This window comes from Trematomus bernacchii, unplaced genomic scaffold, assembly GCF_902827165.1.
Source record: "Trematomus bernacchii unplaced genomic scaffold, fTreBer1.1, whole genome shotgun sequence".
Classification (NCBI taxonomy): domain Eukaryota; kingdom Metazoa; phylum Chordata; class Actinopteri; order Perciformes; family Nototheniidae; genus Trematomus; species Trematomus bernacchii.
In genome coordinates, this window is record NW_022987778.1 from 4,507,337 (window position 1) to 4,533,693 (window position 26,357).

A 26,357-nucleotide genomic window follows, 5' to 3' on the forward strand; every position below is an offset into this window, starting at 1 on the left:
GGCAATAACATCGCACCTACCAAAAGCCAGTGGCGTGTCACCCGAGTCATCCAGGTGGGAGGATGTCAGAACAAATTCAAGTAATCCTCTGTCCTCCAGAATGTACCCAGCTGACTAATAACACCTCCACAATGTGATAGATTGAAGATTTGTTTAGCATGTTTATCACGCACTATGCACTCGATTTCACACTTGTGACATAGGGCTGCTCGATTATGGCAAAAATCATAATCACGATTATTTTGGTCAATAATTGATATCACGATTATTGAATACGATTATTCATTGACTTTGAAAACATCCATTTATTGAACTTTTAAATACAAATAATAATTTGAACAGTGTCTTTTTAACTGTTGATTACCCTGAACGTATAATTCAACTGAAAAACCAATACAAAAATAAATTAAATAAATGATACATTTATATTTACATTTAAATAAATAATATCAAAATAATAAATACCAATAAACAAGATCAACAAATATTTTGGAGCGCACTTCAACAAGCTACTAAACATATATATAAATATGATAAATACAAATAAATGAGACTAAAATAAATGAGATCAAATATGTCACAACCTAGCAAAGCAAAATAATCGTTTTTTTCGATTATGTTGTTTTCGTAATTGTGGCAGGCCAACATCGTAATTGCGATTTTAAAATACGATTAATTGCACAGCCCTAATGTGACATGACATCAGTGTTATGCGAGGTCAGCCAAGTGTCAGAGTTATGAGTCACTTCTGTTTCGGTCTCTGATATGTGGCTTGTTGCAAGATGGTGGTTGATAAAGGAGCAGATCGCAGTGACGCTGTCATGTTATATGGAGCCACAAGGTATCTGCCCTGTCCGGGTGTTTGATCTAAAGCACAGAGACAATCCTCAATGCTCCAACACCAGCAACCATGTGCTGTGCTCCCGTTTGTTTATCTGCCTGTGTGACTATGTGTATGCATGTGGTCAACCATGCAGCTTGGTAAACATGTGTTCTTGCAGTATGCATGTTTAACCAACACGGTGTAATCTACAGGTTTTAATCCAAAAGAACAGTTGTTCTACTTTGAGTTTGATCCATGGGGATCTCTTTCTATGTGGTTTAATAAAGTAGAAACAAAATAATTCAACAAAATATTAAAAGTGTTTTTATCCAGAAAATACTTTGCAGATATACTAATCTTAACTACTTTGTTTTCTACGTTCTAATGTCTTTCATTCAAACATTTTAAATATTTCAACCTCACATTTCAAGGAATGTTGGCTTTTCAAACATTTCTGATTATCTGGGAAACTCGAGGCTTTGCTGATAAACTGTTCGCTTAGTGTTGACCTTGAACATTAGCTAGTTCAATGAGCTATAACGTGAGGTAATAATGTAGCAAATAAGAACAACTGTTGAATAATTAAAAGGCACATCAGCTTTAGTTTAACATTCTTGCCATTTAAAAACAAACATTTTTTGCAGTTTTCCATTAAAAAGTGAAAAGGCATGCATATGCATACATATGAGGACAATTAGCTTAGGTGTTGACCTTAATGACTTAACTCCGGCTAAAAGCTGCCTGCTGCTGCTCTACCTGTCAAACGTTGTCCTTTCACCGAAGCGTGTGATTTAAAAGAGCGTCTCCTCCTCTCAGGGCAGCCAGAGTTCAGCTATTCAGCACATCCTAAACCGCCGTAATGGGCTGGAGCTGTTGGAGTCAGTGATTTAATGGTGTCAGATATTCTCCTTTTGAACCGAGTAGCGGGTGTGTGTGGGATAGTCTACTCCTACCATCACTATTGTTCTGCGGGGTCCAAGAAACAAAGACTGAGCCAGTGTGGTGATGTAAGGTATTTTCATTGTTGACGTCTTCCAGACCTCTCACCTGTCTGCCTGCTTGTAAAATATCTCGTTGAAGTCTTTTTAACGGCTGATGGATGTGGCTCATGGCAGACGTTATATTCGCTGTTGTTGCTTTTGGCCGTCAGACGAAAGCCTAATGGATGGAAATGTGGCAGCATGTAGTATACATGCTCTTGATGTTGACTGACCTGATGTTCAAATCCTCCAGGTTTTCACTTTGGCTAGGAAACCATATTTCATTTGAATATTTGAAAGGAAAACTGAAGGTTTTGGCTATAGACCCACATAGTCTCCTTATTTCTTTTTGCTCAAACCTTTCACAACAGTATACATGATAAGATCCTTGACAAATGTGTGTTTTTTGCTCGCATATTTGCACACACTGGATATACGCTCTGGCATCGAGTACACTCTCTGACCCTGAAACCAAAGGCTTCATTTGGAGATTCCTTCAACGGTCTGTTCCAGCTGCGTTGCATTCCAAGGTTGATATGTTCTGTTATTTCTCAGACTCCCACTTACTAACAGAGTGGGGATAATGAGTGATGTTGTGGCTGTACCCCCTCCGCTGTATTCAGTAGATATTCCAGTTGCTTTTCACTGGAAAACTAAAGAGTAGAAGTACATGTTTAGCGATAGCTGCAAGGCAGAATTAGCATTTATTTTTGTTATATACATTTTTGCTAAAGAGCACAAAATATAATAAAAGTTCAAAGATAGGGAAATCTTCAATTGTTATCCCTGCTCATGAAGACTACATTGCATGTAGAGTATATAGCATAATGACAATATGGTTATTCACTCTTTTTGGTGAGAGAAGAGTGCTTTGCTAGCATACCCTGTGTTGGTTTGTAAACATAGGGTAGTATACTACACTAGTGCATATGAGCTGCAGTTACAATTCTGCATATTCAACCACTTTTGTCACATTATCACGGCAAACCTTTGATTTAATGCCTGGTTCTTGTGAGATGACAGTAGAAAAATGGTTAAAAGATGGCCAACATAGAGTGGTAGCTAGGAATTGTAACTACAACTACTACTTTACTATCTATGTGACTAAACGACACACACGTTTTAGCCGGCACAGTCTTCAAAAATCTTACTGATAGTTTAATATCTGTTTTGGATTCAATTAATCACAGCCTTGTATCTCTGTCCATGTTATCACAGCTGTCTTGCCCTCTGAGTGCACCTTGCTTTGCAGTACCACATAGTCAACCAGTATGTTGTCCTTGAATTAAAAACTTTCTTCACATTGACTTCTCTATACAAAAGTTAGTGTAAGGTTATTGCTTGCTTCCAGCCCGCTGGCTAAAGCTGCTTTAGTAGACCGGAAATGTCAGAGCAGCTAAAACATAATTCATTAATAGTTTTTTTGTTTAGGGAAGAATCAAATCATCCCCCACAGAAACGGACTAATGGACTGGTAAGAGAATGGACATGCAGTCTGGCTATCCGGCTAATCACATTTCCTATATGGTGCAAACTCAACTTGGCACTAAAACATGTGTCACAGTATGGTGGGTACAAAATATCAAATGAAGTCTCTAGCCTTTTGTTCATAGATCTGTGGATACTTGACCTCAGAAGTCCAAGAACAACACACAGACTTGTTCATGCACTAATTACTCCATGTGGCCTGATTTCCTACTATTTAATTATTGTCTTTGAAGGAACTTCGCTATCAATTCTTTAATCTTGCACACTGAATACTCGGGAGATTAATCTGTGCTCTCCTTATTACCATGAAATGTGGAAACCATCCCTGAATAAATTATTCTTTTTTTTTAGACATCTGCAAGCTTCATTCCTCAGTCTGAGAACTAACACGGCTTATAGCCTGAAGCTGGAATGAAAGATGGCCAATAAAGACCTAACAATATGTGGTTGGAGATCAAAATCACCGAATGAATCTGGTTTCAAATTCCATTATGGCCAACATGCCTTCAGGCTCAGTCCCACAGTTCTGCATTTCTGGTGATTAAATCTGGGCGTGGATGGATATGGGGTTAAGAAAATAACTGTGACATACAAATACAAATCAGTCAACACTGTGAATAAAGCACATGTATTGTATCTTGCCCAGCATGTGTGCACCCCTGCAGATAAACTCTTTTGCAGACTTTTGCAACACTGTCATAATGTATCTGGAACAGGTGAAATGTATTGGGTGGCTGCTTATTCGGCAAAAGATACTCTTACATGTATCTTTCTATGGTTTCTAGAATAAAAATGCACTAACTATAATCCCTCCAATATTGTGAATCAATTGCAATATCAATCAAAGTAATGCAAGTCTGTTATTTTTCAAAAACATGCAGCCCTAATCAGTGAGATGAATTCCTAATTCCGCCAGACCAGGGCCGAGAGGGCGTCCACCCCGAGAGCGAGGTGGGGGGGGGTTGGTGTGTGTCACGTGACTTGAATTTTGAATTGAGCCGTCCCTTATAGATACTATCTCTTTACTTATTAGTGATGGGAATTCCGGCTCTTTTTAGTCACTAAGACGTGCCGGCTCTTGGACGCCCTCGGCTCGAGTTCAGGGCTTTCCAAGCTGAATAAGAGCGTCAAATGACGGCAAGACGCCCCCCGGGCGGAAACGCTGGCCCTAATCTATAATTCACTTAATAATATATTGAATTTTGGTAACACTTTATATTAAGGTACACATATTCACCATCAACTGGTTGTTAATTAACATGCATATTAGCAGTATATTGGCTCTTTATTAATCATTATAAAACACGTATTAATGCTTTATTCCATATTACCATATTCTACAAGTATTAGGCCATTAGTTTTTCCTCAATAACCCTCTAATTACTGCTTATTTATTGTAAGTAAGGAAGTTGTTGAGTTTTGGTCTTAATATGCTCTGCTCAATATGGGCCTAATAAGTCTGCTAGGGATGCTCCGATCGCCAATTTTGGGGCCGATCGCCGGAATCAGTATCGGCCGATACCGATCGCCGATCCGATCGAGTGGGCGGGGCCTAAATGGAAGATTTAAACATCACTTTAAATCTTCCATTTAAAGTGATGTTTAAAACTCAGTTAATGGGGCTCATTCACTGGAGCTTCCACAAACAACAATCAACTTAATTATTACATTCAAATTATGTATATTATTCAAGTTTACATTCACTTTGGATAATACCACGGGAGAAATGAGCGGAAGCGCTCTCTTTTCCTCTCTCTCCCTCTCTCTCTCCCCCTCTCTCCCCCTCTCTCTCCCCCTCTCTCCCTCTCCTGACAGCCCGTCAGTATCGTCTCCTGCAGCTCGCTGATCCAGTAATGTGTGAGGCCGACAGTGAAGAATAAACATATTTATATCTAGTTTAGCTTGTTCCAGAGGTAGATCAAATAGCTAAGTGTGTTAGGTCTAACTCTTGTGTGTTTCGCTCCGCTCACCGGTCCGTCACAGCGGGTGGAGCTGCAGGATTTCTGCTTCACACACACGTTGCATACCGCTATTTTACTGTCTTTTTCGGACACCTTAAAATAATGCCAGACCGGTGAAGCCATTTTGGCGAGCTTGTTTTGCCGTGTACAGAGAAAAGTGTCATGTATTTTACGTCATGCGATCGGCCCTCGCGATCGGCATGTTTAGAGAGCACCGATCGATCGGTAGAGAGTGAGTATCGGCAGATCTCGATTGGTGACCGATCGATCGGAGCATCCCTAAAGTCAGCAGTACCACAAGAATAGTAATTCTCCCATAATAACACCTAACAAATATGGTCTATTCTTATGTAACAAGACATCAAACTAAAAGTGTTAATTGTGTCAAAATAATAAATAATGTGGTATTTCTAACTCAGAATTCCCTATTTTAAAGTGAAGTCTTGTGCATAACAAATAAGCTAGTAGTTTGACTCTAATATGTTAATTAACATGGTGAATACATGTACCTTAATATAAAGTGTTACCTGAATTTTGAGATATTCGAGCAGTTTGAATTGAAAAATCAGTGTTACATGATCTCTAACTGCCCTGATAGTGTATTGAAGTCCATATATGGCAGGATAATTCTCCCTTGAAGTGTCTGCGGTGATCTCTCTACACAAGTATTTGTTTGAGTTAGGACAAAGCCTCTTTGACTGGATGTGGCTATGGGGAGGCAACACAATTCTGGCTTACTCGGATGTGTTCAAAGTACAGAGGGGTTCTTGCTTTTGGCCAAGTTTTGACCTCACCAACTCTCGTGGACTCAGCCTGCATCCTAAAATAACTAATGCTCCGTGTGTTGTGCTGAAGTCTGTCATACCTTGTTTACCGCGGTGAACCTGAGCTCTGCCTGCTGTTGGAGATTACACGGCTGGATAGGGGCCACTTACATGCCTCGATATTATCTCCTACATTAATATGAAGCTTTTCAGAATGAAACATGGTAGGTTTTTGGAGTTTTTCCTTGTGTAATCAGGTACATTATCTGCAAAAAGAGACATTCTTTATAAACTGTGAGCTTGATTTGCTGATTTTTCTTTGAGGTGTGTAGATGTATTCTGTATGGTCTTAATATTCAATACGGTTCCTAATCTGCATCTTGACAAAGCCCAGTGGATTATAGAAGTCTCATAAATTGCAGATGAGATGGATGTGGCGCTTCTCTTCAAATCCACACTTATTAATGACTCTTGCAAATGTATAAAAAACCTTCCTCTGTTCAGAATGGTAAACTAGGTCAACATGACTCCTATTTTCTCCTGAATGTGAAATTGAGAAACACTTTGCTGCTTATCGCTTGTTTTTACAGTAAGACTCTTGGATTTTTTAGGGCCCTTTCTAACCTTGTCCTAATTCAGTGATAAACAGGGACCTCTTTAATACCCCTTTGGCTCGGCTTTGGGTGATTGGGTACATTGTGCTGTCTTGGACTGTAGAAGCTGACAGAAATACTTCCTGCCAGTGAGGTGCAGCTACTATCTAATCACTTTTATATTACCATGTCACACCATAAAACCATTAAGCCAACATAATGACATGAACCCAATTCCTGTTGGCCTAACCCTTGTTTTCAGCAGAGATAATGTAGTTAAGGTCACAAAAACCCATAGTAGGATAGACAGTTATTATCAGTATCATTATGTATTTATGACATGTGTTGTTGCATTAGGCTGCACAGTAAAGCTGGATTAGTACACAAGGGTTTAACAGCTGTCCGCAGTAGATATTCTACCTGGTGATTGCACAACCTCAACACTACATGATCAGGCCGTGTCACGCTTTAATCAAATTCCTAAAACAGTGACCCATTATTTTTCTCACGGGAAGATTTGTGTCGTCTTTTCACCGAAACGGGACTATTAAACTGCAGTGGTTGCCATTTTTCACACATCATGTTAAAGAGCTATGAACACAGTAAGCAAAAGGTTGTTGTGAAGATGGCTATGCTAGTTGTAAGATTACTTGGCGACTACGTTTTATTATTTAGTGACAACAATCTTTATTGGATAAATGTTGGACAAACATTCATATTGTATCTTCATATGTTTTAAGACTCTGCAGTCTATCATAACTGTCCTGAAAAAAATCCTACCTTTTTTAGAAATGTTGAAATGTTCACTTTAAAAAAACAAAAAGAACGTGTGTTTATTGAACTGCATACATGTTCCGAAACACCTCTGTATGATGCAGTAGGTTTGGCTAGGTTTCCCGTTTATACCCTTGCAACGTCGTGTCATTCTAGTAGAATATTGAATTAGTGCTAACCCAGACATGAGTGAGTGAATCAGATTTTAAAATTAGCGCCAAGCTCAATAGTGCAGGTCGGCTTTGACCACAAAGTGTTCAGTATTGATAAGGGATGCTGATTTAGATTTTCTTTCTGACAGATAATCGATGTTTACCAATCATTAAACGTTAACCGACAAGATAAGTGCCTTGCGTGCAGGGGAGCTGTGGTGAGCATGACAAGCTGCTCAGCTGCAACAACAACCCATGCCCCAAAACAGGTTAAATCCTTCTTTTATCAGCAGCCTTATTGTAGGCTAACGGAACTGATTTACAGATCGACATTTTTATATTCGGTGATATGATTAATTATTTACATCTTTGGTATTGAAAATTGTATTTCGATTCGATAGGAACTGAGAACAAAGTCAATTTACTGGCAAACAGAAACAATCGGTGCCCCTTCAGTCTTTCACTTGGATGTCCAAGGTGGTTAAGACATTACACAGCATTCATGGTAAAAAAGCATCCCAGCATTAACCGCTTCATCATTTGTAAACAAACATCCGCTGCCTGACCTTGCCTGACACAGCAGGACTCTTTTCCGCAAATAATCCGGTTGGTGCTGCTCAAATTAAATGTGCACAGTCACTCCATTTCCAAGTCACCCAGCTGAGAGAGGGCACATATCAAATTACCTGTCAAACTGCTGTCGCTGTCTCACACACACACACACACACACACACACACACACACACACACACACACACACACACACACACACACACACACACACTTCCGTGCTGTGATCTCATTAGCAATATTGGTGCGTGCCGAATCTCCGTAACAATTACTCCCCCCCCCCGTGTGTGTGTAAGCGCTGGTTGTTTGGTGCGTGACATGATCTGGATAACATGGAGAGCGAAATGGCACGAAAACAAACACACCCATTCCTCCAGACCCTCACATACACCAGGCCAATGCCACAGCTATATCAGGCTGGTGGGCCAACGGGGGTCCTGGCCGGTCGTTCGTGGCGAATGAGAGGCATCTGTCTGAGAATGGTGTGAAGGAGCGCATGTTGCACTTTGAGGATATAAGGAACGGAAGTACTTTTTCGTTTAGTTTGTGGATTTCGTGTTTGAACTGACTGCTTGCTTGTGAAACGTTGCTGTGCGTGAGTGTGTCATTGTGGCAGCAGGTGGGTGTCCTGCCCAGATATTGGCATTCAGCCAGTAGATCTGGGCCATGGGAGGAGGAAGAGGAGGAGGAGGAGGAGGAATTACAAGCGCTATGATCCAGCGGACTGTTGACTGACAGGAACAGTGGCTGTGCACACACACACTGAGTATCAGGCTAGCGAACAACACTCCAGCACAACAAGCTCCAGTACTAAATTCATTTCATATGACCCAGTGGTGGGACAGCATATTGCTTAGTCAAATTGTTCAAACACTTTGTTCTCTCCTCTGGCGCTGTTACACATTAAGGTGGAGTTTCGGGCAAAATGTTCAAAGTGTGTTTGTTTTCCTTTCTGAAGGAGAAAATATGTAAATGATGAAAATATACACGTGCGTTTATTCTGGCTTGCATGTTCCTCCCTTGTGCCAGTACATCTCCTTCCTGGACGAGTGCTGAAGGGGAACACCTGCTCCCTCACGTGATGGGGATTCTGCAAAGATCAGAGGAAACCCTTTTGCATCAGAAAAAGCAAAGTGGTCTTTTGGGGTGGGAAGAGCTCTCAAGAGAGATTGAAATTGAAGAAATGAATGATACAATTTATTTCACTGTGAAGTGTCTCAGCTGGTGGTATAATGTCTGTTTATAGTGCCATTAGTGATGTCAAACGGGTGTAAAAACAGCGATTGTTTTCCAAAGCAGTTAAAGAGGCTGTTTAATCTGAGTCATTGTGAACGTCTTTTTAGACTATTATTTATCAAAGGAAAGATGACAGACCCATGTTGACAGCATGTATCTGATGATTTGTGATTGTATTATTGCATGCACTGATTAACCATTGTAATCTGACCCATTGGCCAGTCATCTATTGATATGTTTTATTCAGAGCAACCATTTTGTTGTTAATAAGCTCACAATGCATTTGATAAATCAAAGTTTGAAATCCCCTGTTATTAGACATCAAATTGCTTTGTTTAATAATCTGTTGGCTAAATATTCCTAAAAATATAACTTGAATATTTATTTAGATGTATGCCCTTCCTATACAAGGAAATTCTTTAGATCTCTCACTCTTTCTTGCTTGTTCGCTTACTCACACATACATCCATATTCATCCTACACGCACCAGCACTCTTTTAATTAAAGCTATCTCTTGTGCACACACACTCAAGTCGCTCATTACATCTCAGCTAGTTCAGCAAGACATGTTCATTTACTTTTACTGTATAAGCATTCGGCTTGGTATGGAAGCATGCCAGAAAGTAGGACATGCATATTAATCAGGCTGCCTTTCTTCATGAAGGGCTTTAATTAAACAGGTTTGTCACAGTTGCTTTTACAACAGCAAAGGAAACATCATAATTATGAATAGAGCAAACGTATCAAACGTGAGGTCAACACTTGTGTGTCGTACAGTTGATGTATATTGTTGAATGACAAATAAATACATTTAGTCAGTCTTTGCTCAGTATTTTATGTAAATAATTACCATATATATTGCTAGTGGCAGTTTTTGACTTTTCTTTCTTGTTTTAAAGGTCACCTATCATGCTATTTTTAGGCAATAGCATACGTCTCATATATATACAAATATATAAAAAACATGTCTATGAAGTGTTTTGCTCAAAATACCAAACAGATCACCCATTCTAGCCATGCCTCATATCCCTCTATTTCACTTCCTGTTTCAAAAGTGCTGATTTGGGGTATGAAGCTTTAAAAAAAAAAATTATAAAAAAAAGAAGGGGTCTGAGCTCATGCGGGACCCGGCAGCTACTGTCTAAACTAAATACAGCCGTGATGAAACGCCATATCATGGATTATCAAGGATTATTTCTGAAACAGTATGGAGCTCAAAGGCTTTCTCTCTTGCCGGTTATACCACAAGGCGAGTTCCTTTTTATTTCCTGCTTCTTCACACACATGCTCTGTGCAGTACAGGTTAGCTCTGAGTGTTAGCGATGCTAATGTAAACACCGACCATATTACGTCCAAAATAGTCGGGCATTGTATCAGAACTTTCTGATAGTGCCGTGGGTCCACATTTCCGATATTACGTCATATCGGACGCAAATCTGGATCAGCTCCGTTGTACCCCCGTTTTTAGAGATTTGGGTACGGAGGAAAAGAGAGAGGGTTTTATTTTCTGACGCTGCGTGAGTTCCCCGACACACCGGGGACACATATTTATGTATAAAAGACATCAAAAAGTGCATTTTGCATAATAGGTCCCCTTTAATTAAATGAATAACTCTGCTCCTTGAGAATGTAAGGTTACAGGAACTACTTATTGGCACACATTCAGAAGGGAGGGAGTTGGCATTTTATAACACAGGGGTTTACAACCAGCACAACACAGAACAGAAAGTGAAACATCTTATAATGTTTCATTGCAAAGCAGTGGGCTGCTCTGTTTCTCATTGCAGTTCACACTTAAAATAAATTGCAGCTGGATTGAACTCAACAATGTTTATTTAGCTGATTTCCTCGGTTAACACCTTATGCAAATATATTATTCAGCTTAAACAAACAATAAGCCACAGTTCATTCACAGGTTTTAGCTTTCATGGAGATTCAATGTGCTTGGTTTCTTTATATGTTCATGTCTTTGTTATCAACAATTTTCATACATACACGTCAGTCAAAGCTGTGAAGAAATATAAATTAAACACCCACAGTTGTCAAGATGCTGTATTGATGTTGCAGAAATGTGGGGGCATAAAAACCAAGAGTATAGAGGTGAGGGAATGACATGAAACACTACTCTCATGCTGGATGTAAATGCACTTTTGCTAAGAGAGCTACTTGTGCTCAACCATATCAGTGTTGTTGAGTGTATATATTATGATATCCTGATCAAAATCATAAACCCCCATCTTTATAAATCCTGAGATCTACAAAAAAGGCCTGCACGCTTTTGTAAGCAGTATCCCTATTTCCTTAGAGGTGTCAAGTGATACAATAATCTTTTTTTACTTCATATGCTACTACCCAATAGGAGTGCAGTACTGTAGTTCTGGCGTATCAATTACTGCTTCAAAATCACTATCATTGCTCTTTCACAGGCCTCTCATTTCATTAGGTCATCCTGAACAAGGGATCCCTGCAAAATATCCGTTTTAACGCTCATGTCAGCACTTTGTTGAGAAAACGCTGCCACCAGGGATTTACAGTAATGGTAAAGTGAAACACGGAGCTTTGGAGACGGAGATTATCTTCATGATTAGCTTTACAATAGCCTGAAGTGTGCATTCAATTCTATACAAACAGACTCAAAATGCTGCCTACATCACACCCCTCAGGGCACCAATAAAACTGCAACACCGTGCCCCCTATGTACGTTAATAGTTTTCCTCAGGGAGTGTGATCTTGATCCTGAGTGATGTCTTTAAGCCTGCTCATTGAGTTTACATCACTCTTTTATTAGTTATATTTGGCTTGCTGCGAATGGCCAGTTTGTGTCTTTCTGTCTAAACCTGTTCTCTGTTTTCTTTGTACCAACTGGAGCTTTAAGAGTTTTGCGAGTTTACTGTAATTTGTGCCAACGATAAACAAATGAAATCCCACTGAGCATTTCTACGGGTGGCTGCCCTCACCACGACAATCTGGAGTTTCCCCTTTGTCCTCGCATGTGTCTGATGTAGAGCCAGCTGCCTGCCTGGGAGATGAACAGCGGGCCTACCGCATCATGGAGAAAGCGGAAGAACACATTTGGGAGTTTAGAGAAGAACCAGTCATAATGGAAATCATTTCAAAGTCCATTGACAGAAGACAAAGGAATAAAGAACATAACCTAAACAGATTGACAATGGAGGATCTTGTTATGTAGTTGTATGCAGGAGATGTCCCTTCCTGTCCTCCTAGTTAGCAATATTGACTCATGTTTAAATTTAGAGTCTGATGGCATTTAAGTGTGATGCAAGCCCTCTGCTCTGGATCAGTACGGATGCTTTATTTTGCCCTGTCTCCAATGAATGACATCATGGCTCACGTACTACAGGGTAGCTCTCCATTCCAGTCATTTGTCTCGTCGTTTTGGCTTGCATGCTTATTCTTTCACAAACATTACATCCTATCAGTCACTTGTCACAGCAAACCCAGACTGCATTTATCCTCAAAATGCTTGAGTCATGATATAATCCCTTTACCATGGAGACAGAGTGGTTTATGTTGGGCTAGGTTTCAATAGAGTCTTTTGTCTTTTTGTATCCATATTTTTTCCAATGTTGATCCAGTTAGATTCACACACCCTGAAGCTAGTTGTTGGTTAAAAGCATTTTAGATCTTTGTAGACACTGGATTTGAATATCACATCCTAGATAAAAACAACTTGCAACTTCTTCTTTTGCAGCAACAGAATCTCTAAGACTTTCTCTTTCAATCTGCAATTCAAAAACCTTCCCAGCTCTTGGAAAGGTCATGGAGAAGTCTTGGTGGTGTCTGTCTTGGGAACAAGGTCTCGGCCTGAAGACACGCTCCATGGACCGTTGCAAACAGACCTCTGCCCGTCCTGTGGCCTCTCAGCCCACTTATGCCGCTTTTCCACTGCAGGACCTAGCAGTAGGCTAGGCTCACTTTATGCTGCGTTTCCATTACAGTTTAAGAACTGGGGTAGTAACTATAGTAACGCATTGTAGGCGGGGTGATCTGCTGTTCGGCGGGCGGAGCGACGCCTGCGTAAAACTGCCGTGACGTCATCTTCAATGTGAACCACAAAACCATAACATCAGCCGTTAGCAGTTAGCACTCAGAGCTCACAGCTCCTCATATCTGTTCAGAAACTAGACAAAAGTTAAACCAGTACAAACCACAGACTGCCTGTGTCATGGTGAATACAGTCGCTGGTTTATTTATGTCTGTAGGCCGTTGTTGTGAGTGTGGACGGAGCATATACAACGTTAGCTTAGCCTGATCGATCCGATCTCCATTCAGAAAAACACACATTTTAAAAGGTTTTTCTACTGCCGTCTTGTCTGCGGACCGGTATCAGTATGTTGTTACTTCGGCATCATTTTGAAATGTGTAATGCAATTAAATCACGGTAAAATATTTTTGCAGCAGTCGAGAGTGTTTACGTCACTAGTTTAGCATATTCCGCCCGGTTGTTGGCCCGGTAAGAACCTCGATTTTGGAGAGCCAGAAAAAAGGTGAAAAAGTAGCCCTGAGCCGGAACTACCCCTAGTTGAAAAGCAAAAAAAAGCGGGCCGGGCCAAACCGTGCTACGTGCTGCAGTGGAAAAGCGCCATTAGGCTGCAAACAAAACCAATCTAGCTGCATAGCTAAGAGAAGGAAACCTCTGCGCATTTCATAAGAAACCCAGAATATTTAATGAATGTCTACGAGCACACTGTTACTTTCTGTTGTTGTTATTCAAAGTCTGAAAATATCCTTATTATTTCAAAACATTGTGTTTGCCACAGAAATAGAGCAAAAGTGGGTCACCAAAACAGAGTCTTGGCCCAATAACAATGTTTGCCAAGGGAAGAATTTAAGAAATTGCCTTCCAGTTCAACAATTCCCAATAGCAACTTCCTGACAATTTCCTCCTATACCTTTTTCACAATTTTTCTTAAAACCATATTTCTTTGCCATGGTCAATCTTAACTGAACAGGATGGTAATAAGCCAACATGTCGATGTCTTTGAAACCTTCTGTTGCTCTAGAAGCCAGCCAAGAACAGTAATGTCATATGTGGTTTGAGGGCTCATATCATGCAGTCTTTGATTCAGGTTCTGTTGAGCTTGGCAGGTTTTCTTCCCATAGGGATCTTTTAGGCTGAGTTTGAGTTGAAGATCAAAGGCCCGGTGCATGTGCAAGTTGCCCAAGGCTCACGGCTCAACCTTTCAAATCTGATACTCTCCACTCCTGACAGGTCGACTCAGACTCTTGCTTTTTGTCTCAGAGTGATCATTTCCCAGACACTATGCATGAAAGTTGTCCATCATGGCATCATAGCAGCAGCCTGTAAATCAAGAGAGCCTGTGGAGGCATTACAATAGGCACAGCTCAAGGACTGGATGCAAATTGCATGAGTGCTGTTGGGATGCAATAAAACTGTTTGCATCGCAGTAGCAGTAGCTCTGTGTGCTCAGCTCCATATCAACCCTGATTACCATCGCTTAACTGCCATAAAGGGACATATGTTGCTGTTTAGCTATCTGCCTGCGTAGAAATACATCAGAGAGCCAGAGGAAGGAAGTGGTCCCGGCTAAAACCTGGAGCCCAGGGGAGGGTTGGCCTGATTTGACATATTACACTTTTCTCTCTTCTTTTTTTAGTTGTCAGATGTGGGTTCTTTTTGGACTTTCTTTAGGATTGATCTGATAGTCTCCTGTTTTCTTTAGATTTTGTCACTCTCTTTGCGTTTGCTTTTCCTTTACCAGCATTCCTTAGCATGGCCCTAGTTGCAAACCTCTTTTATATAAATAAGATCATACTAAATTATAAGACTTGCATTAAGTTGGATTATATGTTTTTACTCACACCTCACACCTCACACCTGCATGTGTTCACACTAACATTCTGTTCACCCCCCCCCCCATCCTCTGCCCTCTGGCAGCCAATATTAGTGTTGGATTATACATTAAAGCCCGAGTCATGTTTAGCAAGTGGACCCTCTTAAAACAAAAAATCAAAAGGCTTTCCGTGTAAACAGACTCCCCACCTCTAAACTCTTGGCTGTAATAGTTAAGAGCCGCTAGCTGGACTCACCACTAACAATTCCTTATATAGCTGGCTTTCTGGCCTGCACTACAGTATAAAGAGGGTGAAACCTGAATACCAGGCCTGCAGCGATGAATTTAGGGCAGGGGAGTGGTTCATGTCTAATTTCTGATGACTCATGGCTTTTAATGAGAATTGGGACGTAAAAGTTGATCAGAGACTGACATTGCAATGGTTCCTCTGTGGGCATTATGAATGCACAGTGGCTCTGTGACTGGGTGAATGTTTGGTGAATGGAGATCAGGAGGGAGCAGTGCTTTGAGTCTCGCTCTTAGATGGTGCTTTGTAGAGGGCAGGGTTCCAACGGAGACTTATAAAGTCTCCAGATATTTAAGCTCTTAAAATGTAAATTGGCACATAAGACGACATTCTACAATGGAAGTGACAGATGTTTATTTGCCTTGCCGCATCAATTTTGCGCTGGGCTAAATGTTTTTGTTTGTTCTGCTCTGCTTGTCATATCTTAGAGAAGAGAAAAAGACGTCAAAAAGGCAGAGATGCTAACAATATCTTTTTAGTATTCTGTAGTTGTATAGCAGGCTTAAAAGGCTTTTAAAGCAATATTTTAATTTTACAAAAGCTATACATTTCATTTGAACAAAGGGTATAATAAAGATTGTTTCTTAAATGTTATGATGTCCTATTTTCTTGTGGTAGCAACAGCCTAAGCATTGAAATGTCAAATCTCGGGCCAATTGTCAGCGATGAAAAACTATGACACCTATTTCTCCCTTATGCATCAGCAGGTCTCAGTTCCACACAATTATACAATGTGGTATTTTATTTGATACCAAAATATTCCCTGAACTGGTCATCAGCGTTTATGTTGGACATTTTGTACAAAGGTGGATTATTAATGTTCTGAGCTTCTCTTGATTTAAATGTGGACACACAGTTTTTTTGTCATTTCTTCAAATAAATCCATTATTGTTAATTAGCCTGTATGTGTGTGACTTCTGATGAGTAGGAGCTCACCATTAGCACTTGATGGTGGGTGACATTAAGCTGACATCTGCCCTCTCGCCTCTTCTCTGCAGGAACATTGGCTGCAGCCCCAAGATGCCCCGTGGCGTCGTCTGAATCAGCAACTTCTGCTGCTCTCAGACCGAAAACACTCACGACAACAAGGAGCTGCATAACCTGCAAGGTAAGCACAGTCACTTTTGTTATCGGTTATTATTTGTTCTGCACTAGCTCTGCAAATTAAACAAATCTAACTTGCCGCCTCAATCTATACCGTCAGTAATATATATTGTCAACAGCTGTGTCGGATTTGAATTTGAAGTTACATTTGTTGCATTAAACTGAGTACTTATAATTTATTTTCCAAATTTGTATGTGCTGAGGAAGTTTTCCCTTTCTTCTTTTTTATGAGCTTTGGCTGGTTTGGGAACTGTTGCTGATGTGGGCCTGTAAAGACATTAAGAACATTTTGTTATTCAAATAAACTGTAGTAAAAGCATCCAACCCCATACAACATCACAACAACAGCAAGACCAATACATGGACTACTTCAACCTCACTATGCCGACATCCTGGTTGTGATGTGTTATTCATTCTGATAGCTTTGACCTGACATAATATTTGAAATAGTCATAGTCTACACAGGGTTAGTCATCCTTGCACAGGGAGACGTAATGGGTATATTGTGTGTTTGGTTTCTGTCCTCACAGCCTTGACTTTGTGCCTGCCCCTCTATAAATCTGCCTTTTTGTAACAAGTATTCTCACGCTTTGGCACAGAGGAACAATTACAAAGCAGTGAAATTTGTCAAACTGCTCACCCTCACCCTGTTAACTTGGCTCTGGGTTCAGATTTGTGTCTGTGTGTTTATTATAGTGAGGCTTTCCAGAAAACATTTGTTAAGTAAGTAAAGTCTCCCCATCTCGGCTCACACTGAGAAGCCCAGCATGCATTGTGTTGTTATACTACCCGTGACTAAAGGAGAGGTCATAGTCAAACACATTTTCTTCCTTACACATTCCTTGTACTACAATGAAAATATACATTATTTTGGGTGTAATACAACATGCTAAGAGCATTACATATATATTCTTATGTAACTGAATACTTTACATGTCGAAGATTAATTCGAGCAAAGTTCAAATGATTCAATCGTTACGGGGAAAAACATATTTTTAGTGTGCACTCTTTCTCTTGCTGGGAAATGATTTCATCACTTCTGACTTCATGACCAAGGTATTTCAAAATGTTAGCTTCACGTCACCTACAAAGCTCAGCAGCTATTTCTAGCCATGTTTTGTTTTTGTTCTGTTTTGGTAGTTATTATTAACTCGTGCTTTGACGTGTGAGACTGCTATGTTGTCTGATGTTTAGTCTCAGTAAGTCCGTCTGCATCTGATGCCAACATGGCTGTCATTGCTGTTCTATTTCACATTGACAATACATATTTCCTCCTCCTCCTCCTCGGCCTCCTCCTCCTCCTCACTGACATTTCGGCTTTGTTTTGCCTGTTGTTGTGTCTTGCAAAGATACTCTGCTCATGTTGCTACAGGAAGACAGTTTCTAAGTTAGATGTCATTTGAATTTGTTCGACATTTCGTGCAAAGTATGAAACATTTGCAAGAGCCTTAATCTATTTGTGTGCATCTATATTTCGATATTTGCATTATTTGATATGAATACTTTTTAGATTAATACGTTTTAAATTTTGAATTCACAGTGTGTTTGCTTTTCTACTACTGTATTTTAATCCGCCATGTAAAAAAAAAGGAAAATAAATTACTTTTAGAGCACGTCATAAAGTTTAAAAGTGCTGAACTCATTAGCATTACAGATTTAGCTTTTAGTGCAATTTTTATATACATTATTTCTTCACTTAAAGGGGACCTATCATGCAAAATGCACTTTTTTTATGTCTTTTATACATAAAAATGTGTCCCCGGTGTGTCGGGGAACTCACGCAGCGTCAGCAAATAAAACCCTCTCTCTTTTCCTCCTTACCCAAATCTCTAAAAACGGGGCTACAACGGAGCGGATCCAGATTTGCGTCCGATATGACGTAATATCAGAAATGTAGGGTGGCTTAACACCCACGGCCCTATCAGAAACGTTGCTATCAGAAACAATGCCCGACTGTTTTGGACGTAATATGGTCGGTGTTTACATTAGCATCGCTAACACTCAGAGCTAAGCTAAGAAGCAGGAAATAAAAAGGAACTCACCTTGTGGTATAACCGGCAAGAGAGAAAGCCTTTGAGCTCCATACTGTTTCAGAAATAATCCTTGATAATCCATGATATGGCGTTTCATCACCACAGAATCTGCCGGTAGAATCTCGCGCATGAGCTCAGCCCCCTCCTTTTTTTTATCATTTTTTTTTTTAAAGCTATATAGAGTGGCATAGTCACCCCCATCTACTTCCGCCCCATGGGACCTTATTTCAGAAAAATAATGTATTGAAGTCAATGGAGAGAGAAAACTTATCTTTCGATCCCGTTTGAATTGTGCCATGAATTACACATATGATGTTTGTCAATCTTAAAAAATAATTTCCATGTAAAAAAAGTCACAGTTTGTCGTAAAACTGTTGAAATATAAGACTATGAAAAATACGTAACTAGAAAGACTACAAATCCCAGAGTCGCGTAAGTGATGTCACAATTGTTTTCCTCCACTAAGAGATAGCTAAGATCAGCGCCATATAGATATAATCTATCTATATGGCGCTGGCTAAGATAAGATAACTTTAACAAGATGCCTGTGTGCTTAGTACCAGGTTGTTATTATACCAGCAATGGGTCTTGCTCGTTCTTTTGCTTCCCGTCTGATGAAAGGACCAGGAGTGGCTTGATCAAGTTAGCTACCTAGCTAGTAGCTAGCACGTTAGTTAGCATTACAGCCTTGTCATTTGTATTAGCCTTAACATGAAGTAACATTAAGTAACCCAAAATGTTAAACAGTAAGAGTAGTAGTCATATTTCGTGAACCCTTTGAATAGTACTGTCACCGGTGTGATCATTCTATAATACACCATTTAAGCCCGGGGGAGAAATGCTAACGCTAACGTTAGCATCGGCGATCTTTTATTACTTCATGCTATCTGCACAAATGGTTGACATTAAACATTAAAACGACCAGGCAGTTCAGAGAGAATCAAAGGAAGGCAGGCAGGCAGCTTTGCATGACATTCTTCAGGACGTGTTTCATTGTGGTGATAGTGAGGATAGGCAATCGTTTTGTTGACAAGACAGTAGTGACGGCCATCTTGGTGACGTGTGTTGTTGACCAGAGATGTAGTTCATTGAGCGTTTCACACAAACAAATGTGTTACTTCACAGGTTTACCACACATTTTTTTTTTTTTTACTTGCAAAACATCATATGTGTAATTCGTGGCACAATTCAAACGGGATCGAAAGATAATCTTTCTCTCTCCATTGACTTCAATGCATAATTTTTCCGAAATAAGGTCCCATGGAGGTCCACCGGAAGGGGAGGGACTTCGCCACTCTATACCCCAAATCAGCACTTTTGAAACAGGAAGTGAAATGGAGGGAAATGAGGCATGGCTAGAATGGGTGATCTGTTTGGTATTTTGAGCAAAACACTTCATAGACATTTTTTTTATATTTTTTTATATATCTGAGACCTATGCTATTGCCTAAAAATAGCATTATAGGTCCACTTTAAAAACAATTCAAACTAAATAATCAATACCCTAGCTATAGTAGTTTAATGCAAGGGGTATTAGGTGTGTGTGATCTAACTTGTATAGGCAAAGTGCACTGAGAGGTTTCTTATGATGTCCCAATTAGCGAAATCCCACAATTGTATGTCGATGGATTTTGAAATTGCTTGAGCTTAATTCGACTTGAATCTCTCTGAGTGCGGGCCAGCCGCCACACATCGCTCTGTGAACAGGCTCCAGCTGACCGACCCTGCCATCCTGTCTCGTGGAGGATCAGGGGGATTTTTAAGGGGAGATGATTTGAGTGGGTTTGTTTTTGACGTAATTATCCTCTAAATGCCGATTCCCTGATAGCGAGGTCATTAACTTCAGTGTGTTCAAGAGGATGGAAGAATGTGGCTTCCGCATCTCTTCCTGATTTCCTCTGGGGAACTTCATTAGTGATTCTGAGGATGGTGGTGTCTGGGGTTATAATTACCCATGAATATATGATGACAGCAGTGGTTAAGTCAGAGACGATGCGAAAGCCAACATTTGTGCTGTATTTATTGATGCTCTTTATTAGAGATTGCAGAGGAAGAAACAAAGGATTCATTTGTAAGAAAGACTTTAATATGATTTTGTTTAAAGGAAATAAAAGTGTCTTTGCTTCTGGGCAAAGCTCTTAGTGCTTGGAAGTACCACATTTTCAAACCCCCCCCCCTGGGAATGCAAATCAATGCTGGCAACATTTATAGTCTAAAGAAAATTAGCACAGTTTGCATATGACTGAATCATACTGAACCAGAGAGATTGTTGAATTGAGAGTAGGGCTGCTCGATTATGGCCAAAATCATAATCACGATTATTTTTGGTCAATAATTGATATCACGATTATTAAAAACGATTATCCATTTACTTTGAAAACATCAATTTTTTGAAAAAACAAATTTGAACAGTATGTTTTTAACAGTTGATTACCCTGAACTTTAAGTATAATTCAACTGAAAACACAATAAAAAATATTTTTTTAAATTACGTTGTTTTCGTAATCGTTGCAAGCCAAAATCGTAATCGTGATTAAAATACGATTAATTGCACAGCTCTAATTGAGAGCCTGATAAACTCACTTGCCTTGACAATATACTGTAGATATAGGGAGGCTGTGGCTCAGTGGATAGTGCGCTGGACTTTGAATCTGGGGATAGCAAGTTCGAGTCCCACTGCAGTCAGCATGTCGTTGTGTCCCTGGGCAAGACACTTCACCCCAAATTGCTCCTGTGGGGATTGTCCACAGTACTGAATGTATGTTAGTCGCTTTGGATAAAAGCGTCTAACACATGACATGTAATGTAATATAGATGCATTTATATATTTTTGCTTATATTCTCTATATAAATGATTCAGGGGAATTCTAAACAAGCTGTGCTAAAATGCCCCCTGAATGAATTTCATTTCATTCATGCTGCTTCATTCTTCTTCTTTCCTTCATTTCCAACAGCATTCTTTGTAAGATGCAGTAAAATCCAGCTAAACACACAACAAACAACCGCTCAAGTCAAGGCCCATCAACTCGCAGAATCCCTTGATTATGATTGTTAGAACAAATGCAATGTAAACACTTTACTGTAACCTCAGCCTTTTTTTTCTCTTTTTTAACAATTCTATAAGCTAGTATCTGAACACATTTTTTTTTACAGAAGTTAGAGGACAGGAATAGTACGTTATGTCAAATGATTAGTCTTTCAAAGCCTTCATTATTTATGTCTTAATTACAAAATATGTTTTATAGGTGAACAGGTGACAGCCAGGCTACTATAGATAGCTGTCCGGATAAGAGTTAGATACTTAACATCTCAAAATTGCAATATACTGTCCTAAATATCTGAGGGACTTGTATAAAGCACTAAAACAAGCACTTTAGTTTCTCACCTTGGGATTGCAGTCTAACATTGAGCCGCTTATGATGAAGCAAAATGAAGAACTCAAACAGAATACCAATTGAAAGTTTTAGAAATTGTATAACACATTCATTGGCAGTACATCTAGTCCCCCGGCTCTGACCAAGATATATTTTAAAGTGCAAATGCTTTCATTTTCTTCTTGCATATTTCCTTAAATCCTTTGACACTTAAAGGTGGGGTATGTAAGTTTGAGAAACCGGCTCGAGATCGCTAGAATTTGAAAATACACAACCGGAGAAAATCTGCCACTTCCTTATAGAGCCCCTCCTCCAACACACACGAACGCGCACATGACCAATGAGGGCACGAGATAAGTTTGTGCACAGATGGAAGGCTGACAGGCAGGTAGGCCATCCAGTTATTTTAGCCGGGCCGGCTAAAATAATTGGTCGTGTTTTTTACAGTACTACGGCTTCCACAGATGACATTTTTTAATGTATTTTTTGTCAAAGCACTTAAGATATTCATTGCTATCGGGATGTTAAGAGCATTCCATGGAATATAACAAAAAGTGTATCTCGAGCCGGTTTCTCAAACTTACCTACCCCACCTTTAACTAATAACATCTGCAATGTAAGATGCCTAAACTGTTTTGTTTTGAAAGACATGAAGATCTTTCCAGTTTCAGCTGATCTGGGTAGAATATCTGATTTTGCTTCAAATAAAGCTACATTTGTTCACCCTTAGTTTTACCTGACTTTGTATGTTCTGTTTAATTGCTTGTGGCTTTGCTACATAGGCCAAGTGTACCGTTTATGTCCCTGTGGAGTTTGGGACCACTCTGGACGTCTGTGTGTATTGACTGGCAGTATATATGTATAGATCCATCAAGATTACACACTGTTGACTCATGGAAGCTCTTTAGGTTACTCTGCTTATTGATCGCTGCATTTCCCCGCTGTTATTGTCCTTGATAAATGGATTAGGATGTGCTCTGTGCCTTTGTTACTCTCTAGAGTTACCACTTCAACAATGCTGACAAAAAGTGCCCTTGTAATCTCGCTCCAGGAGTAAACAATGTCGAGTGTTCCCATTAGGACATAATTGATAAGGCTTGAATCAATTAAGCCACAGAAAGTATCTAACTTTCAGGCAATGTAGTGGAAAAGTGGAAAAAGATAGACCTTGGTGAGTGGTTCGTCCTTGGAGCCCATCATGTCAATGCAGCCAAGGTCAGTGCAAATCAATAAAAGAGTGGGTGTCTGGAACATGTATTCCCATCACTCTCTTACTTTCTCTCAATCCCTGACTTTCCCTGAAGGCACCGCTAAGTGGGCTGTGGAAACCAGCAGCTGTCGGATTTCCCATCAGAGCACCTCGGAGAGGGAAAGTGAATTTCACCAAGGGAGTCACAGAAGTCTGAAACATCAATATCCAATGATCTATGGGTCAGCTGTCCGCTCCGTTTCACTATAAGCATTCGTCAGAGGGAACCTCGGAGGTTCAACACAAGCTTAATGGAGTTACAAATCTTGTTAATTCCTTTTTTTTATTCAGGTTTTATTATATAATTACAAAAGTGCCAAGTTTTAGTTTGATAAGTTAGTAATTCATGTGTCAAAAAATTGAAATAATTAGACTGAACAACTGTATAAAGTATTTGTAATAACTTGAATATCCTAATTTACCTGATACATTCGTAACGTTCCTTTTAATAAACCCAGAGTTTAAATTCAAGAAAATGTCTTCTGGCCTATATCGCAACAACTCTGAAATAACTCCTTGCTTTCTCTTTCCATGACCAGGTTATGGAACAAAGGTCGACTAGTAAAATTACGTCAGCTTGACACCATTAACCTCACAGGACCAGTGGGAGTCACGGTGGAATTAGGTAGCCTATTCGAAATGGTTAAAGAGGGGTGGGTGGCTGACTCCCCTAAATCTCTCCAAGCTGTGACCCTCGTCTCCTCCACGCTGCTTGCTATAGTTATCCCAGGCCTGTTTCGACTTAGTTATGGCAGGAATGTGCCATTGCATGAGAAGAGGTCATCCCTCCTCATGGCTTTCCCCAGTCCTTGGCGAAGCTGCCAAGATATGGACATGCTTTCCCACGCATGCAACCACCCTGCCATCCATCAATGAGGAATGTTAATATTTATTATGCAGCGAGCTTGACTTTGCTTTATCAAGACTATTTAGAGAAAGTATCTTTTCCTTTAAAGATCTACTTAGCCCGCAGTCTGGTCTCTAAATAAGCATATGCTACAGTTTATTGTTCATCATAAATTAAAAGCAAGCCTTAGACTTTCTGTGGTCCCACTGTGATATATATATATTTTTTTACAAATCTTTTTATTGCAAACAAGTCATAATCCAGCAAATGACAAGAAGTGAGAGTAGTAATACTAAACAGTACAGATGTTACAATTACAATGGGGATCATTACAAAGGACCTCCTTGAAATTGCATTCACTTCAGGGTTCGTAGAGTCCTTGTTTACAGTCTTTTTCTTTTTTTTCATTTAACCCCCCCACCCCCCACCCACAGGTATGGATGGCCCACTGTGATATTTAACATTATTTTTACAATAAGCAGGTTTTTTCAGCATTGCTAAAGGTCCTTACACACCAACCCGATTTTGGCCGTCGATAGATGTCTGGCCGGCGATTAGCGTCCTGTCGCCCTACTCAGATTGGTGTGTCCCGCACCGTCGTTTCTTTTCGGCCGACACCTTCCGCCGCCGATTCGACATGTTGAATCGGGAGGCTGTCGGCTAAAGGCCGTTGGCCAAAGAAATCACTCTGATTGGCTGTTCAGCTTAGCGAATCAGTGCATGAGAAGCGAAACGGAAGTGAGGGACCTAAACAAACGATTAAGAAGGCACACACAGACGGCTATTCTTTTTCATTTTCATCTCACCTGGACGCAAGAGTTTATTTTTCATCATGGCGATCTGGAATGAAGAAACCGAAGACCAACGCACACGCTATTTGTTGTTTGTTTATATCACGCAGTCTGTTCTTCTTCTCTCGGTGTATCACGCAGTCTGTCTTCCGGTTGTTGCCTCTTTTGAATGACGAATACACACTACCGCCGCCTGCTGGTAAGGAAAGTTATTGCCACTCACGCATGCGCAGTTCGTACGTGCTACTTGGCCGTCGGCTGAAGTCTTTGCGGTGTGTTCCAGTGCGACTGTTGGCCAAGACGCAGGAGACGTGAGGCGACACAGTAGTCGTGGACGTGTTCTTTTAGTGTCAGTTTGGTGTGTCAGGGCCTTAACTCAACGACTTTAAGGACGAACATCTTAGTTTGCCGGTCCACCAATTTGTTGAAATCTATTCATGTTCCCCAGAGAATGAATCCTGCTGACTTTGGTGAACACCAGATAATTCCTTTAGTACCGACATGAGCTTTACTTTTGATGCTTCATTGAAACATCAAAACATCTATTTGGGATGAGTTTGAGCTTCTTGTGGGAATATCATTTTTTTCCAATACTTTTGTTTGTTTGCAAATACCAGCCTATCCATGTACACTCTTGATCTTGTTTTGTTTCTGACACATGGCTAACACTGAGCTCTACACTAATGGCTCCTCCAACATGCCACCAAATCATCACATATGTATGGCAATGCAACCACAACCACGTCATTTAAGCTGCTTTCCCACATGAAGCAGTGGCAATTTTCTGAGTCTCCTATCATGTGGGATTAGAGGCTTGAATCGGTTGTGTAAGATGTTCCGAGTAATTAACCGGCTCAGTACAGTCACCGTAAATCTTTCATCATTGGCCCGAGCGGGAACAAAATCATCAACATTCATAGGTAAAGCATGCAATGGTAAATTGGTATATTACAATTGTGCATATTTGACTGTTTACGCTGGTGATTTAGTAAAGACAGGGATATTTGACGTGGTTATATACCCAATAATTGCCTTGAGATGGAATGGAATGGGTTAGTCATTTTTCCATGTGCATAAGGAAGTCATTAAGTATTCGTGTTACCATTAATATGTTACATTTCTGTCTCCAGTGCGGACAAATGTTAATCATTTGAAAGTGAAATGAAGAAAAATGACTATTAATCACTTTAACAATAACAAACCAGAGAAGTCAGAATGAAGTTCGGCTACAGGGATTTTGGAAATGGACAATTCCAAGCTTTTGCACAAACACAACTCTTGAGGGGGGGATAGTTCATTTCATGGGTTGGTGGAAAATGAGTTCGCTGGTGACGGGCAACTTTCTTCGACCACTGGAGGTCGAGGATGTCAAATAAGATGTATAGATGATTTCATGAAAAACGTGATCATCACTTAAATCGCAGTTAAGCTTGATTTATTCTTCACAGTGAATGCTAATCTATCATGTGCTCGATTCTGTTTAATACTGTCTGCC

The 26,357-nt window shown here is 40.1% G+C and overlaps 1 protein-coding gene across 2 annotated transcripts in view; it reads left to right on the top strand.

The window, feature by feature from the left end:
* Positions 1–26,357, top strand: part of peak1 (pseudopodium-enriched atypical kinase 1) — a 100,740-nt gene that overhangs the window by 4,383 nt on the left and 70,000 nt on the right. For both annotated transcript variants that reach the window (XM_034149113.1, XM_034149114.1), the window contains exon 2: positions 16,463–16,572. The gene's annotated coding sequence lies outside the window, so the exon portion shown is untranslated. The remainder of the gene's footprint in view (positions 1–16,462; positions 16,573–26,357) is intronic.